Source organism: Protopterus annectens, chromosome 2.part0 (assembly GCF_019279795.1).
Source record: "Protopterus annectens isolate FY-2018-M chromosome 2.part0, PAN1.0, whole genome shotgun sequence".
Lineage (NCBI taxonomy): Eukaryota > Metazoa > Chordata > Ceratodontiformes > Protopteridae > Protopterus > Protopterus annectens.
The window spans coordinates 1770954200-1770971595 of record NC_056728.1 but is presented as its reverse complement, the minus strand read 5'-3'; positions in this window follow the sequence as shown (position 1 = coordinate 1770971595).

The window sequence follows — 17396 nt, the reverse complement described above, 5'->3', positions numbered from 1 at the left end:
TTCTGTCACATATTTTATCAGTACTTATAATATATCTTGAAAGTAATGTGAAAGAATATCTTTTTTGATTGTTAGATAAAAAAAATTCAGTCAGGATGAACAGTCCAAAGGGATATTTGGTAACAAATTTAATATGGTTGTTTTTTGTTGATCTCTACCTCCATTAAGGATAAATTCCCACACCCTCACTTTTATACAGCTAAATCCACAGCCAACATACCTTGGAATAAGCCATACATTTGTATTGCTAAAATTCTGTTTCTGTGTTAGTTCCTGCTAAACTGGCATCAGTCTCGTTGTCACCAACCAAGGGGTTATGCATTAAAGTCGGTATGTTATGATACTTTTACAGTATCAATCCAGAATATTAATACCTTCCAAGTGTCAGCTTCTGGAATTTTCCAGAGTGCATACTTATAATAGACTGCATTTACCCACTCTTACCCTGCTTTCTTGCAGTCATATTTTCCTTTCACATCCTCCACCTAAAATCATTTTTAAGTTTTTTGACCTGCTGTCCCTCCACTACCTTACTACCATCGTGTGTGTGTGTGTGTGTGTGTGTGTGTGTGTGTGTGTGTGTGTGTGTGTGTGTGTGTGTGTGTGTGTGTGTGTGTATGTATATAGATAGAGAGAGATATAAATAGATATAGATATATAGATATGGGAGAGCTACAGTATAGTGTAAGCCCAAAATCCTGAAGACCAAAATTCTGAGACCAAAATCCTGAAAGTTCAAAATCCTAAAAACTCAAAATCCTGAAAACGCAGAGAATGCAAATACTTACTATATTCCAGCACAAGTACATACAGAAACAAATAAAACACAAACCATATTACTCTTCTCCAAGTATAAGAAGGGGGGCAAGCCCCCCTGCGCCCCCCACACCCCCTGCTACTTAAATATATCAACTCCGAGATTGCACTTCAGTTCACTAAGTGCAATCTCAGAGTTGTTATATGTAAGTAGCAGGAGGTGTGGGGGGTGCAGGGGGGTTTGCCCTCCTGCATATAGTTGAAGGGTAATATGTTTCTGTATGTACTTGTGCTGGAATATAGTAAGTTTTGGTATCCTGTGTGTTTTCAGGATTTTGAGTTTTCAAGATTTTGAACTTTCAGGATTTTGGTCTCAGGATTTTGGTCTTCAGGATTTTGTGCTTTCAGGATTCTGTAGCACTCCCATAGATATACATATATATGTATATATATATATATATATATATATATATATATATATATATATATATATATATATATATATATATATATATATATATATATATATATATATATATATATATATATATTGATAAACAGTCAACATATGGACGTCTCCCATATTGGTAAAAACTAAAAAATAGTTGCAGGGGCTTGGATTTGGGAATTGATGCTTTAGCCTGACATCATGGAGTAAAGAAAACTAATCTTGGCTTGTGTAGATGGTTAGTCAAAGTCAAGAGACCTTCAATTTGGGAAAAGATGCTTGAAAAGAATATGATTTTGACTTAGGAAAATTTACAACTAAATATTCTTTGAAAAAAGAACATTTTCTAAGATACAAAAAATTACAATGCAACTTATAAAGATGAGCACTATACCACCATTCCTTGGCAAATTCCCACATTGTATAGAAATCTATGTAGGTACATATTATGTTAACACAGGACTGTAGTGTACATGTTAGGTTAACATAAGAATGTAAGGTACACATTATGTTATTATAGGAATGTAGGGTACATGTTATGTTATAATAGGAATGCAAGGTATGTGTTATGTTAACATAAGAATGTAGGGTACATGTTATGTTAACATACAAATGTCGGGTACATGTTATGTTATCATACGATTGTAGGTACATGTTATGTTAACATAGGAATGTAGGTACATGTTATGTTATCATAGGAATGTAGGTACATGTTATGTTAACACAGGAATGTAGGTACATGTTATGTTATCATACGAATGTAGGATACATGTTATGTTAACATAGGAATGTAGGGTACATGTTATGTTATCGGAGAAATGTAGGTACATGTTATGTTAACATAGGAATGTTGGGTACATGTTATGTTATCGTAGGAATGTAGGGTACGTGTTATGTTAACATAGGAATGTTGGGTACATGTTATGTTATCGCAGAAATGTCGGGTACATGTTATGTTAACATAGGAATGTAGGGTACATGTTATGTTATCGTAGGAATGTAGGGTACATGTTATGTTAACATAGGAATGTTGGGTACATGTTATGTTAACATAGGGATGTTGGGTACATGTTATGTTATCATAGGAATGTAGGGTACATGTTATGTTAACATAGGAATGTTGGGTACATGTATTATCGTAGGAATGTAGGGGTACATGTTATGTTAACAGGAATGTCAGGTACATGTTATGTTAACATAGGAATGTCGGGTACCTGTTATGTTATCGTAGGAATGTAGGGTACATGTTATGTTAACATAGGAATGTCGAGTACATGTTATGTTATCGTAGGAAAGTCGGGCGCATGTTATATTAACATAGGGATGTCGGGTACATGTTATGTTATCGTAGGAATGTAGGGTACATGTTAATTATTCTATCGTGTTAACTAACCAAGAGAAGCATCAGAGCTAAGAATCTCGAAGATGCGCCTCTAGATGTGTTTTGAATAACTTTAGCAAGTGCTGCTGCTTCACAGAATGAGAAGAATAATGTTCCTTATTTTGGTAACCTGCAGAGTTGTTTAATTTTGGTACAAGTAGTAAGAGTGTATCAGTAAAGCATAAGGACCTTAGTAATGTTGAATGATATCGGTAGGAGAGGGACAGTCATTTGGTTTATGGATGAGGTTACATAATGTGAGGAGTTGAGAATAGTTTAATCATGTGGCAATTCTAACCAGTGCAGTTCTTTGAGGGCAAAACAAAACTGGGTCCTATCAGGAGGCTAGCAGCAAATTGAACTAGTTTGTTCTAACACTGTTCTAGCTTGTTTAGCTGGGTAGTTTGCATGTTGGTGATAATGGATGCTGAGTATGAGGTGTGCGAGCACAGGGGAGGAGACAATATACTTTCTTGTTGGGTCAGTCATGAAAGGGTCAGCCCTGTAGAGAGACTTTAGCTTTTTGTGGGTCATTTTACTATGTGTTGAATGTAGTAATCACATTTCAAAATTTCATCTCTGTAAACACCTCACAGTTTTGTATGTGGGACTAGTATCATTTTAGTATTATTTGACGAGGTAATAGAGAAGGCAATGTTTTGTCAAATGAGTTGTTTGAGGGTGAGAAGAATTCATTTGGATGTTGGGGGGTTGAGAAATAGTTGGAAGTTTGTCAGCTTTATTTTTATTGCACTAAATGGTTATTGGGTAACTTTTTGCATTGGGAAGACCAAGTAACCATGGAGTTATCAGTGTAGTGTACAATGGAGGCCATTTTGTGCAGGTCATTGCTGCAAATATTAAAGAGTATAATACTTAGAATATATCTGGGGACACTGACTCTTATAGGAAGTAAAGAAAAGAGTTCACATTGCCTTTTAACTGCTTGGGATCTGTAGATCACAGTTTGATGTGTGTGTGCTATATCTTTAAAAAGCATGTGAGACTGTGCGTGCATGTATAAATTACAGACACATGCAATCCCTAGTGCCATTTTGTAGAAGCAGCTGGAAAGTGAGTATGCATGATTGCAGTTGTTAGTTTATATGTAAGTTACTTAAGTTATTGTCAGTAAGCCTCTATAGTGATGTGTTTGTATAAAATAAAGCTGCTTGAACAGAACCCACAAAGACTCATTTTCTTGTGTCCTAACATGAAAGTGACATGATGTCAGAACTGGTATGGAAGAGGGAAGAATATTCGAAGCCATGAGATGTAAAGATGACAGCGAAGATACAACTGAGAGAAAAAAGTACAGACATAACCAGAAAGAATCAAAGGTAATGAGAAATAATATTAATTGTTTACTCGATGCAAAAAGAAAGTAAAAAGGGCATTACAAGGGCTCAAACTGCATTATCAGGCTTGCAGAAAGTACAAACATTTTGCTAACTAAAGAAAATGTTTAAGATAAAACTATTTGATGAAACAATTAACAGTAAAGCAAAAAACGAGCATGTTTAAAGCAAAACGAGTGTGTTTAAGGCAGAATGGGTATGTTTAGAGTAAAACAAGCATAAGGAAAGTACACTGGGCATAAAAAGGACTTAAACGAGCAAAACGAATATAATAGGGAAAAAAGAGCACGTTAAGCAAAAATAAAGCAAGGCAACTATGTGTTCGGGCAAAGTGCTTGTTTGGGCATAACTACAGCTATATATTGCATCAAGGGTGTAACTAAAGTTATTAGAAGTATCTCAGAGTGTGTAAAAGTGCTTACAGTGCATGCTTATTACTGTACATGTATTTCAAAGAGTTCATTGTGTGTAAAGTGCAACTATTTCATGCAATTCAGTCAAAGCATAGTTATTTTGAAGAAAATTTCTTGTGCTGAGTTTGTCTATTTGCAAAGTGCCGCCATTACAGAGTGCTTCCTGTACGGTAAAGAGTTGCCTATCAAGGTACCGCCATTTTGGGGACATTTCAGTGTGCTGTATATAGTTATTTGCAAAGTACAATTACTTCAAAAGCTATTGAGTTTTGGGCAACAGATGTTCGATTTATTTGCATTGAACAGGTGCTTGATATGTTTTTTGCATTGATAACAGATTTTTCTACAAGAGTATTACAGTGCTCGTAAATTACTCATTTGCATCATAAAGTTCTCAAATGTTTCTTAAAGTGATGACTTTAACAAGTGATGGTGCATGATTGTAGCATTCCTGCCTTTAACAAAAAAATTCCAAGCAATTACTTTAGCAGTTCTACCTTTACCAATTCAGAGAGTGTAGCGAGTGATGATAAATGACTTTAGCATTTCTGCCTTTACCAATCAAAGATTCCATAAAATATTGAAAAGCCAGAGAAATTATTTTGCAAAGCTCCGTAAAGCATCGAACAGTCCAAAAAGTTATTTAGCAAAATAAAGTAAAGCATCTAGACGTCCAAGAAGTTATTTCACAAAATGCAATAAAGCATTGAAAAGCATGAGAAGTTTATTTTGCAGTCCATTTATTCAAAATACAATGAGTTCGTTCATTTTCATAATTCCAATAATCTTAACAAAAGAAAGTAAAAGTTCAGAGCACAAAGGCATTGATCAAGTACTGTTTATGCCAGTTACTAATGCACATGTGTATTGTGTGTGTACTCATGCATAATTGCAAGATCCTTCTCTGGTATGTGTTATTATGGCAGACTGATTTTGAAAACCCCAACCACTTGTGTTTGATCAAAACATTTCAGAAAACTGGGGAATATTTGAGCAAGAGTGCAATATTTTCATACAAGCAGCTCATTCAGATAGAGATGCACATACCAGGGCATTCATTTTGCTAAATCTAGCAGGGTCTGGAGGCATAGAAAGGGAGCATTCATTTGTATATGCACCAGCAGGGTATGAAGGAGAAGGTGCACACCACCATATTGTTGTGCAAGCTGAATCAAGGGAGGACCCTGAGTGTTTGAAGCACAAGTTTAAAGAAATGAGCAACCCCCCGGACAAATATTACATTAGAGAGGCATTTATTTTACACAAGAGATCAGAAACGAGAGGAAACATTTGCAGCTTATATAACTGACTTGAGAAACAGAGCTAAAACGTGTCAGTATGGTGAGTTAAAAGATGAGCTGATAAAGGATAGACTTGCATGCGGTATTAATAGTGCTGCTGTGAGAAAGATTTTGCTTCATGACAGTAATTTAACATTAAGCAAGGCAATAGAGATTTGTAAGATCCATGAGGTAACAGAAAGACACATGAGTATGTTTGCAAGTGACAAAGGCATGGTTTCAGTGAGCTCCAGAACAAACATAGACAGCATGCAACATGCGACAAACAAGAACAAGCCTAAGTACATGGCAGCTACAGGGTTTCCAAAGAAGCCACAAGGTTTTCTAGCAAGTTCCAGAAAAAGTGCAAGCTCCACTCACAGCTCAGTGCAACATAAACATGAGCCAGCAAAACTCAAATCTAGCTTTATTGTTAACTGTTACAATTGTGGTGCAAATCATAAGTCGAAAAGAGAGAAGTGTTTAGCATTTGGTCAGCAATGTCACAAGTGTAAAAAATGGAACCATTTCCAAAAGTTTTGCAAATCAAGTAAGCCTCACACAGTTGTAAACAAAGGTCACACAAAAAAGCAAGTTGATTAAGTAGAGACAAAACAGTCAGCTTTCTATGCAGTTGGTGTATCAGTGCTTGGAGAAAGAGTTGATGCAGTAAACTTATTAACAATGAATCAAGTGTTTTGTACTGTCTGGATCAATGGAAAATCCACAGAGCTCAAAGCAGGCACTGGGTCAAAGTGTAATGTTATATCAGCAGACACATTTGCAAGAGTGAGAATTAATGGGTTCATAGGTTCATCGGTCTGTACTAAGCTAATGGCCCTGGAGCCTTTACAAGCCTAGCCCATAGGATTACCCTGGCATCGTGCCCCCTGACCTTAGTTTCCAGTGCCTCTGTCGAGTAGAGCCACTGGAGTGATCCCTGAGGTGAATCTTCTATTTCCCATCCACTCATCAAAATTTCTCTTGAACAGGGCCAGTGAGGTGCTCTGTTTGACATGTATGGGAAGTCTACTCCACAGCATGGGCAGTCTCTGGATTATAAACCTGTCCCTCCAGCACATTCTGTTGATTGTGGTAATGAGGTTGAGGTCTCTGGAGCATGTGGTGCAGAGGGATTGGGATTTCTTTAGATGTAGCATTTCTAACAAAGCTGGGTCAGGCATGGCTTTATAAGTCAAGCAGGGATTATCTCTAAGTAGGCGATATGAGACAGACAATAGTTGGAGTTTTTTAAGTCTGTCCATATAAGACAAGTGTTTAAGGCCTAGGATCCTCTTTGTGAGGTACTTTTGCAGCCTCTCCAGTTGTTGCAGGTGTCTAGTGAGGTACATGCCAAATGGGGCATTGTAGTTGATCATTGGCCTAATGAGGGAAGAGTAGTGGGAGACAATGACCTCTTTCTTCCTGGATGCAAAACCCTTAGTAATGAGATGTGTTACATAGAAGGACTTTCTGACCACAGTGGCAGTGTGATGGTCAAAAGACCGGTTGCTGTCAACCTGTGTTCCCAGATCTCTTATAACTCGTTCTGTATTCAGTGGACTACCATCAATGTGGTAGTTCATGGGAACTGGGTTTTTCCCAAAAGGGATGATGACACATTTTTTGGTGTTGAGCTTAAGGCCATGGTTCTGATACCAGTCGTTCATCTCAGTGAGGCCTTTCTGTAGGATGTCAACATCACTTGGGGAGGTAATAATGGCACCCAACTTGCAATCGTCTGTGAACTTTGTCAGCCAGAGTCCCTTTGGGTTGGACGGGACTTCTGAGAAGCAGATACCAAACAGGAGAGGACCCAGGACCGATCCCTGTGGGACTCCACTCAAGACTAGTTGGCAGTCTGACTTGGAGTCAGCTACTTTCACACTGTGGGTTCTATCTGTGAGCCAGTTTTCAACCCACCTAGTGATATAGGGGTTTATGCCTAGCACAGTGAGTTTTGCTATGATTCCTGATTGGGAATGGTATCAAAGGCCTTGGCCAGATCAAGGTAGGCTGTATATACCACTTTGCCTTCATCCACAGCTCTGGTAACTGACTGAAAGAAGTCGACCAAGTTGAGTAGGTATGATCTACCCTTCACAGAACCAAACTGTGTGGGATCCAGTTTGCAGATTCCCTTTATCCTTGTTTATTAGGTCCATGATGATGCGTTCCATAGCTTTGCATATCAAACTTGTCAGGCTAATGGGGAGATAGTTCCCAGGGTCTGTAGTTGCTCCTCCTTGGTGGAGAGGGATGACTATAGCAGTACACCATTCAGTAGGGACAAAGCCTGAGGTGAGGCTGTGATTGAACAGAGCACACAGGTGAAGTGCCAGTTCACTCTGTAGTTCATGTAGAACACAGCAAGGGATATTGTCATGTCCCATAGAAGCTGTATTCTTGGCCTTGGACAATGCTGTTTTAACCTGTGCAGCAGTAATACTGGATGCCTGGCAATCTACTGGTATTGTGATTGGTCCTTTGTGGGGGGTGGCACTGAATCTGTCAGCCAGTATATTGGCAATATCTGTTGGCTCGGTATAGGCGGTACCACTGTGCAGTAGCTGAGAGCAAATCTGGGTAATGCTGCGGAGGTTCTTTACATAACTATAGAAGGCCTTGTGGTTCTCTATACTATCTGCTGCAATTCTATTTTCATAGCTAGCTTTAGAGGATTTGATGAGGGATCTCAACTTTTGGTTAAGGCTGATAAGGGAGTTTTTCCAGGCTTGGGACTTTATCTTATTCCGCATCAGTTTCCTCCTTCTGTTGTAGAGTTTGTTTATGGCAGGGGACCACCAGATTGGCTTCCTTTTTTTTTTGGAGGAGAGTGTCTTGGTTCTATTGGGCATGGCAAGATCCATGCATTTGTGTACTTGTTCATACAGTGCACTGGTGTATGATTCAGTGGTCATGCAACTATTCTCCATTTGCATGGGTGCCATGAAGTTAGCCACCTCTGTTCCTTGGAGCCCAAAGTTAGCTTTGGAGAAGTTTTTCATGGTGGTTACCTTTGCGAGTGGAGTGGAGTGGGGTGGGAGGGATGAGGATTTCCATGATGATTAGTTTGTTGTCAGATCTAACCAGGGAGGAGTTGACTATTGGTGTAGAGCAATGGTCTCCCATGTTAGTAATGACCAAGTCAAGGATGTTGCTACCTCTAGTGGGGGTAAGAACAAGCTGGTCCAGGGCATTGGAATTAATGAATTCCAGGAAACGTTAGGCAAGTGTATTGGTACATGAGTAGTTTTCCCAATTAATGGAGGGGTAGTTGAGTTCACCCAGTATGAGTGTATTAGGTTGGACCCTAATATTCTCCAGGGTACTTAGGAACATGAAGTGAGTGTCTTGGGATATGGTTGGAGACCTATAACAGGCTACAACTTGAATTGCTGTCTTACCCAATGTTAGCTGCACCTGAAGTATCTCTGATGCATTATGTTGGGCTACCAGTCTGGAGATGTGCGCATCCTTTATGGATATGGAAACACCACCACCTTTGGAGCTTCGGTCCAAGTTCTGGTGTGGAGATTGTTATAGCCTGGTAGTGCAGGGGTGCTTTCTGCTGCATTGAACCAGGTCTCTGTTATAGCACAAATGTCATTGTTCTCAATTTTAGGAAGTGCTTCGAGTGAGTGCATTTTGAGATTTAGATCTCTAGCATTGAGCAGCATGACCCCCAGATTGCACTTGTTTGTAGCTGTTACAGTAGTAATTTGGTCTTTGGAACACCACCTATAAAAGGCACTATAGAGGTGGCAAGAGCCTTGGTCAGTATCTGGAAGCCCAGGGGTGACAGATGCAAGCCATCTCTGGCAAAGCATCGAGGTCTGTCAGTTATGTCATCCCAGACAAACAGATACTGGATCTCCTTAGAATGACACCAGAAACTTAGCCAATTGTTGAAATCAATCATTTTTTGCTTGTACTGTGGTATCATTCTAGGTGATGGTAGGATGCTGCTCAGGGCTTGGGTCATACCTGCCTGGGCTACATAATCCGAGATCTCCTCCATGTCCCTTTTCATGTAGTCCAGGGAGGTACATCTCAGTTCTTTCTCACCCACACGTACAGTGACAGAGTCATATTTGTACCTGTTGTTGAGAGACCTGAGTGTGTGCGTTATATGGTGGATCCTGGCACCTGACAGGCAGCTGACTGTTACTTTCTCCTTATTCAACCTAGTGAGTGGGACACCAGTGTGCCTCACTATCGAGTTAACCTATGACTAGTGTGCTGGGCATGCTGTTTTGCCTTAGGGGCTTTAGTTGAATGGCACACTGTTTAGGAGAGTTATGTGTCTCATGATTAGTGTTGTGTTGTGGTGGTCAGGTGCATTTCTGCCTTGGAGGTCTCTGCTGTTTGGATAGACTTTTATTGAGAGTCTCTGTGAAGGTGGGTGTGTGGTTTATGTTTTTATGTGAAGGCAGTGCTGGTGTTTGTTCTAGAGGGCTATGTGTTCCATGTGGTGTGGTGCAAGTGTTGACCTTCTCCTCTTAACCACCTATTCTGTTCTTGGCTGGAGAGTGCGTGGCTTCCAATTTGGATATATAAGTGCATCTCTTGCAAGTCTGAATGTTGGGAGGTAAGAGGAGAGGGTTCTTGGTGTACATGAGGCAGTTGCTACATTGCCTCAAGCTGACCAAGTTCATCAGGTTAACAGGAGAAAGCACAGGGAACTGACCTTTAGACATGCCTGGAGGGGTGGGCATTAATAATAAGTACTGGAGCTGTTTCCTTGTAGAATGTTTAGTGCTGGCAGCACTTTTGTGTGCTACAATTATTGCTACAAGAAGTCTGGTATGGTAAAGTGCTACTCTAATAAGCTAGTAAAAGTGCAGGCGAGGAGAGAACTAGCAGATCTAAGGGAAAACTTGAAGAGAAGACTTTGGCACCTCTCAGGAGCTTACAAACAGTCCTGCATGCAGCAAATCTGTATCTGGACTAGACTAGTTACAGGAAAGGCAGGAAACAAGCACAACATGGGCTTTTAAACCAGAAACTTGAAAAAGATGGAAATGCTGAACAACTCAGTGTACACAGCAGTACAAAACTTGTTGCTTATGTTGTGTATTCCATGAAGTTAGACCCAGAGATCACTCCAATAGTCAGATCAGTAAGAAGAGTTCCAATAGCTATGCAAGATAAAGTTAATGCTCAGTTGGATAAAATGGTGCAGCAAGATGTGATTTGTCCAGTCACAGAATCAACTGAATGGGTGTCATCCATGGTAGCTGCTCATAAGAAAGGCTCAGATGAAATCAAAATAGGCATTGATCCAAGAGATTTGAATAAAGCATTAAAAAGACCATATCATCCAATGTGCACAGTTAAAGAGGTTGCAGTTCTAATACTGAATGCCACTGTATTTTCTGTTTTGGATGCAAAGAGTTCATTTTGGCAAGTGATGCTTGATCACAAAATCTCATTTTTAACTACTTTTGGTACTCTGGCAGATACAGATTCCTAAGGATGCTATTTGGAATAAATTCTGCAAGTGAATTTTTCCAGAGTGCAATGGAAGAATTTTTTTTAGGTTATCCTTGTGCCATAATAGTAGATGATCTATTAGTTGGAGGCAATGGTGAAGCAGAGCATGACAGAAACCTCAAGAAAGTTCTAGACAGAGCACATGAAGTAAACTTAAATCTTAATTCTCTGAAGTGCAAATTCAGACTTCCAGAGGTTACGTACATAAGACATTTGTTTACAAGTACAGGTTTGAGACCTGACCTGACCAAGCAAGTAGCTGTTCTACAGATGTCAGTACCAGACAATGTACAAGGTTTACAGTGTTTTCTGGGCATGGTCAACTATTTAGGAAAATTTATATCAGAATTCAGTGAGTTGACAGCACCTTTAAGAGAGCTAACATGCAAAAATGTTGCATGGTCCTGGGTGGAACATCATCAGAAGGCATTTGATGACCTTAAGCAAATAATTGCCACCCCACCTATGTTATGATACTATGATGTGAATAAACAAGTTGTTCTTTCCTGTAATGCTTCAAAATGTGGTCTTGTTGCATTTATTCTTCAAGAAGGCAGACAAGTAGCCTATGCATCTAGGACACTAACTCCAATTGAGATGCAGTATGCTCAGATTGTGAAAGAGCTTTTGGCAATAGTATTTGCATCTTCCAAGTTTCACGGTTATATTTATGGTTGAGCTATTCAGATTGAAATGGATCATCGACCTCTAGTTACTATTCTAGAGAAACCTATGCATTCTGCTCCAGCAAGATTACAAAGAATGATTCTCAAATTACAAAAGTACAATTTCAAAATGGTTTACACTAAAGGTAAATTGCTCTATCTGGCTGATACCTTATTTAGATCGCCTATAAGTACAACAAAACAGCTTGCTGCTGAGACTTTTGACTTTGATGTGATGTCAGTGCATAATTTTTCCACCACTAGACTTGATGAGTTAAGAGATCACACTAAGACTGATCCAATTTCACAAAAGCTTAATCACTACGTTAATGTCAGATGGCCGTCAAAGCAATCTAGTGTATCACCAGAGGTGCAAGCAGATTTTCCTTACAGAGATGAATTGTTGATGGAAGATGACATTATTTTCAAAGATCATAAAATTGTTGTTCCTGCTTCCTTACAACAAAATATATTCAGAGTTTGCATCGTGGTCACCCAGGTTTATCATCTACGAAGAGACGAGCAAGAGAATTAGTATTTTGAACTTCATTATCAAAAGACATTGATATAGTTCGTTCTTCTTGTTCAGTATACAATAGTACTAAACTGCATTTGCAAAGAGACCTGCTTCAGCTAAGTCCAGTTCCTGAACTACCTTGGTCTTTAGTAGCAATTGATATCTTTGAGTGGAGCAATCAACACTACTTGATTTTGATAGACTCTTATTCGAATTGGTTTGAGATCAATCTGCTACCAAACTTAACCTCAACTGCTGTTATTACTAAGTTGAAACATCATTTCTCATTTCATGGTAGTTCACATAAACCTTTTTCTGACAATGGTACTCAATTCACTTGCCAGTTGTTTCAGAAATTTGCAAAAGAATAGGACTTTGTACATGTTACTAGTAGTCCTGACTATCCTCAATCCAATGGTCTAGCTGAATATGCACTACAGAGTGCAAAGCAATTACTTGACAAGTCAAAGCATGACAATATCGATGTATTCTTGAATTTGCTTAATCTCAGAAACATACCCTGTGATCATATTCTTGGCTCACCTGCTCAAAGACTGCTTTCCAGACAAACTAGAACTATGCTACCTATTTCATCAAGTTTGTTGCAGCCCAAACTTAAGAACAATAAAATCATCAAGGCTCAACTGTTTAAGAAGCGTAATATCTAGAAATCTAGATACAACAGATCGAGTAGATTACTTTGTCTGGTGAGGAAAGGAGAGAAGGTACAAATCCAGACGGCAAAAGGTTTTGATCGAATAAGACAGATTACAGGCATATGTGCCAAATTGAGATCCTATTTTGTAGACTCCGAGGGTGTGGAGTATAGGAGGAATCACACACATCTTCTTCCTGTACCAGAATCATCAATATTGCAGTCAAAACACTGCATCTGTAATGCAAATTCTAAATCAAAGAATGAGTCACATTGTTTCTAGACCAGAATGTGTTCAAAAGTCTGATTCTGTTCCAGAAAGTGATTCAAACATTCCACAGGTCAACCACTTTGCAAAAACTGTCCCAGTTGCTAAATCTAATTCTCAGTTTTATGTCACACAAAATGGACAAGTTTCTAAGCCTAGTGTGAAATACACAGTAATGTGGACTTGATTACATATTTATGTGTACTTAGTACTGTATAATACACGTCTATAGATTGCCTGTGATTTCTGCATGCCAAATAATCTCATGACAAATTGCATGATCTGTTTTTCAAAAAGGGAGGATGTAGATCAGAGTGTAACATGTGTGCGCGTGCTATATGTTTAAGATGCGTGCGAGGCTGTGTGTGCATGTATAAATTCCAGACACATGCAATACCTAGTGCCATTTTGTAGAAGCAGCCAGAGAGTGAGCATGTATGATCACAGTTGTTAATTTGTATATAAGTTACTTTAGCAGTCAGTAAGTCTCTATAGTGATGTGTTTGTATAAAATAAAGCTGCTTGAACAGAACCCACGAAGACTCGTTTATTTGTGTCCTAACATGAAAGCGACAAGATCTGTTAAAGAGCTAGCTAAGGAACCAAGACAGAGAAGAGTTGCTGAGTCCAAGATTAGAAAGTTTTGTAGGAGAATGTGGTGGGACACAGCGTCAAAGGCTTTGAATAAATCAAGAAGAGGGCTAATACAAGGTTTCCTACATTTCTGTTTATGCTAACTGTATTTACAAAACTGAAAAGGGCAAAGGTAATACCATGCTGAGGATAAAATCCATGCTGTAATGAGGAGAGGAGAGAATGTTGTGTGATATTTGCAAGTAACTCAGTCTGGATACATTACTCAAGTACTTTGGATAAGGGAGTTAAAATTGCTGTAAGTTTAATATTTAGTGAGTTCTGTGCAGTTTCTATGCGAGGTAAAATGTAGCATTTGTTCCTGAAAAGAACATAGGTTTCTTTGTCAGAGTGATACAGTAGGATGGAGACTGGCAAGGCTATTGCTTTAGCTGCAATGTTTATATATTCAGATGCTAAATTGTCAGGTACTAAGTAGGTAGGCTTTAGTTTAAGAAGTATTTTTTTTATTAATGAGATAGGGACTGGTTGTTTGGAAAAACTGTGGGGATGGTTGAAAATTTCAGATGGAGCTTTTAAAATAGAGGGAGTTACGTTAAGTAATGATGATACTGAAATGATAAAGTGGGAGTTGAAAAGACTAGTAATAGTTTCTGAGTTATGTCTGGCTACTATAGGTAAAGTTTGTGTGGAATAACTGGGTTTTAAAAGTTAAGTTAGAGTAGACCAACACTTTTTTAGTTGCTATGGTTTGCTGCTTGGAGATTTGTATAGTAGTTTATTTTGCCAGATTTGATACAGTATTTCATACAGTTCCTCAAAGGTCTAAAAATAATGCCGAGTCCTCTTACTTCTTTGTGTTTTCTATCAGCTCTTATCATATTATAGACCAGGGGAAAGATTTCATCATCTTATCATGTGTCCCAGAGAACCAAACACATCAAAACCAATCCTTGCCCATGGTTATCAAAAGAAACTAAACTAGCCATGCAACAAAGAGACAAAAAAATGGAAACAGCATCAAAAACATAAAAACCCAAACTACCTCTTAGAATTTAAGCATCTCTGAAACTCCACTAAAAAGCTAATAACTAAAGATCGCAAAGCTCACTACTCCAAACTCCAGTCCTTGCACTCAACAAACCCCAAACAATTCTGGGACTCCATCTCACCAATTCTGCGCCCTGGTAATAAAGAAAACCCCTGTCCTAATCCCACCCTCTCCGACCTTGACACAGCCTCCCAGTTCAACTCATTCTTCATAGACTGCATAGCCAAACTATCCACCTCCTTCCCACCCCCTCCTCCAACCCCAGCCTCTCCCAAAACATCCTCCACTCCAATCAATTACCCCCTCCACACCCTTCTGCCTTATTTCCATTCCCACAAGCGCTATAAAAAGACTTCTCCTCAAACTCAAACCCTGTCGCAATGCACCTGACAATCTTCCACCTACCTTCCTCAAACTATCTGCAAACAGCATCGCCTATCCCATCTCTATTCTTATAAATAGATCCATACAAGAATCATACGTCCCTTCCATCTGGCGCCGTGCCTACATCATCCCCCTACACAAAGGTGGCAGGAATATTGACACCACCAACTTCAGGCCTATTGCCATCCTTTCCCCTCTTTCTAAAACTGTAGAGAAAACAATCCAAGTACAGCTAATGGCACACCTAATCCAAAACAATCTCCTCTCCCCTACTCTACACCATTTCTGCCCCAGCCACTCCACCATGACTGTCCTTCTTTCCGTTCTGAAAACTATCAACATTGAACAAGACTCAGGCAAATTTGTACCTATGCTATTCCTAGATTTGTCAAAAGCCTTTGACACCATCTCCCACACCCTACTTATATCCCAACTGTACACCCTACATCTCTCTCCCTCCACCATAGCCTGGTTTTCCAGCTACCTGTCCAACCGCCAACATCCAATGGAAAACTTCAACCTCCCCCTTCCTCCCTACACCCACAGGCATCCCTCAAGGTTCCGTTCTTGGGCCTCTACTCTTTAACCTGTTTATTAACAACTTTCACCACTCCATTCCAGAGTCATCTGTCATCCAATATACAGATGACTCAACTATCATCTGCTCAGCCTTCTCATCTTCTGAGCTCCTTGCAAAAACCCAATTAGCCTTCTCCACAACCGAAACCTGGATGCAGTCCAACCACTTAGCTCTAAATGCAAATAAAACCAAACAAATTATCTTTTCCCCTACCAAAAACTCTATTATTGACAAAACCTCATTCACCATACAGAGCCAGAACAACACCCCCTTTGAAATTGTTCCCACCAACAAGCTTCTCTGCATCACCATTGATGATGAGCTAATATTTGATACACATATCCACTCCATAATCAAAAAAATACACAAAAAGATAGGTCTCCTCTACAGACACAACCGCTTCCTCAGCCCCTCTACCCATCAAACCATGGAATCCACCTTCCTGCTCCACTCACTGATGTATTGTGCCCCTCTGTTCATAAATGTCCACCTCGGCTTACGATGCAAACGTGAATCCTGCTACTACAAGACCTGCAAATTTGCAACCAATTCAAAAAACACATCCCACCACTGCCACTCCCTCCTCACCCTCAACAGGCTTGAACTCCCCACCTACCTCAGTTACCTACAACTCACCATTGCTCACAAGCTCATCTTTAAACCCACAAACTGCCCATCTCTTGCTACATCCTTAACCCTATATACCCAATCACCAACTCAGGTCCACAAACCAAAATCTTCTTCAGGTCCACAAACCAGCAGGACCTCCTGGCCACCTACTACTGTCTTACTCCTTAGCCAAGCAGTGGAACCCCCCCCCCCCACCTTTGCAACCTTCCAAACCATACCAATATTAAATCTCAGCTATTCTCACATCTATCAGCCAAATAGGAATGCCCATGTCATGCTCCAACAGAAACCCCTCTCCACCCCATCTCTTTCGACCCTGCACTGAAATCATTACCATTTACCAATTCTATTGCTTCATCTCAACCTAAAACAGTGTCGCCCAACCAGTGACTGATTTTCTCTCTGCTATCTAATATACTAATATACCATAATCCATTTTTCTTGTAATCTGTCCATACAAAATGGTCCACCTAACCTGCAAAGGGCTAGTAGCTACTTGTTTAATGTTTACTTACAAATAGCTTATTTGACAAAAATGTCTTTTTCTGCAAATGCTTCAGTTTACCCAACCTCCAAAAGGGCTAGTAACCTTCTGTTTAAATGTTAACTCACTAAAGGCTTATTGCATAATGTATTATATTTCTGTAAATGTTTTAATTCTTTTGTACAAAACTTTGTTATTCTTTTGTAACATGTAATATTTGGAGCTTTTCTCCCTGGGACTCCACTGAGAAAGGCTCCTTATGGCCCAGTGGACTTCTCCAGTCATCAGACTTAAATAAATAAATACAGTATAGGCAATTATACAATGATAGATCAGTAGTATTCAAAAATGTTCATGCTGATTGGTCAGCCCAACCAGTGTGCCCATTGTAGATTGACCATATACCAGTAGAAAAAAGTCCGGTCGCTGATGTACC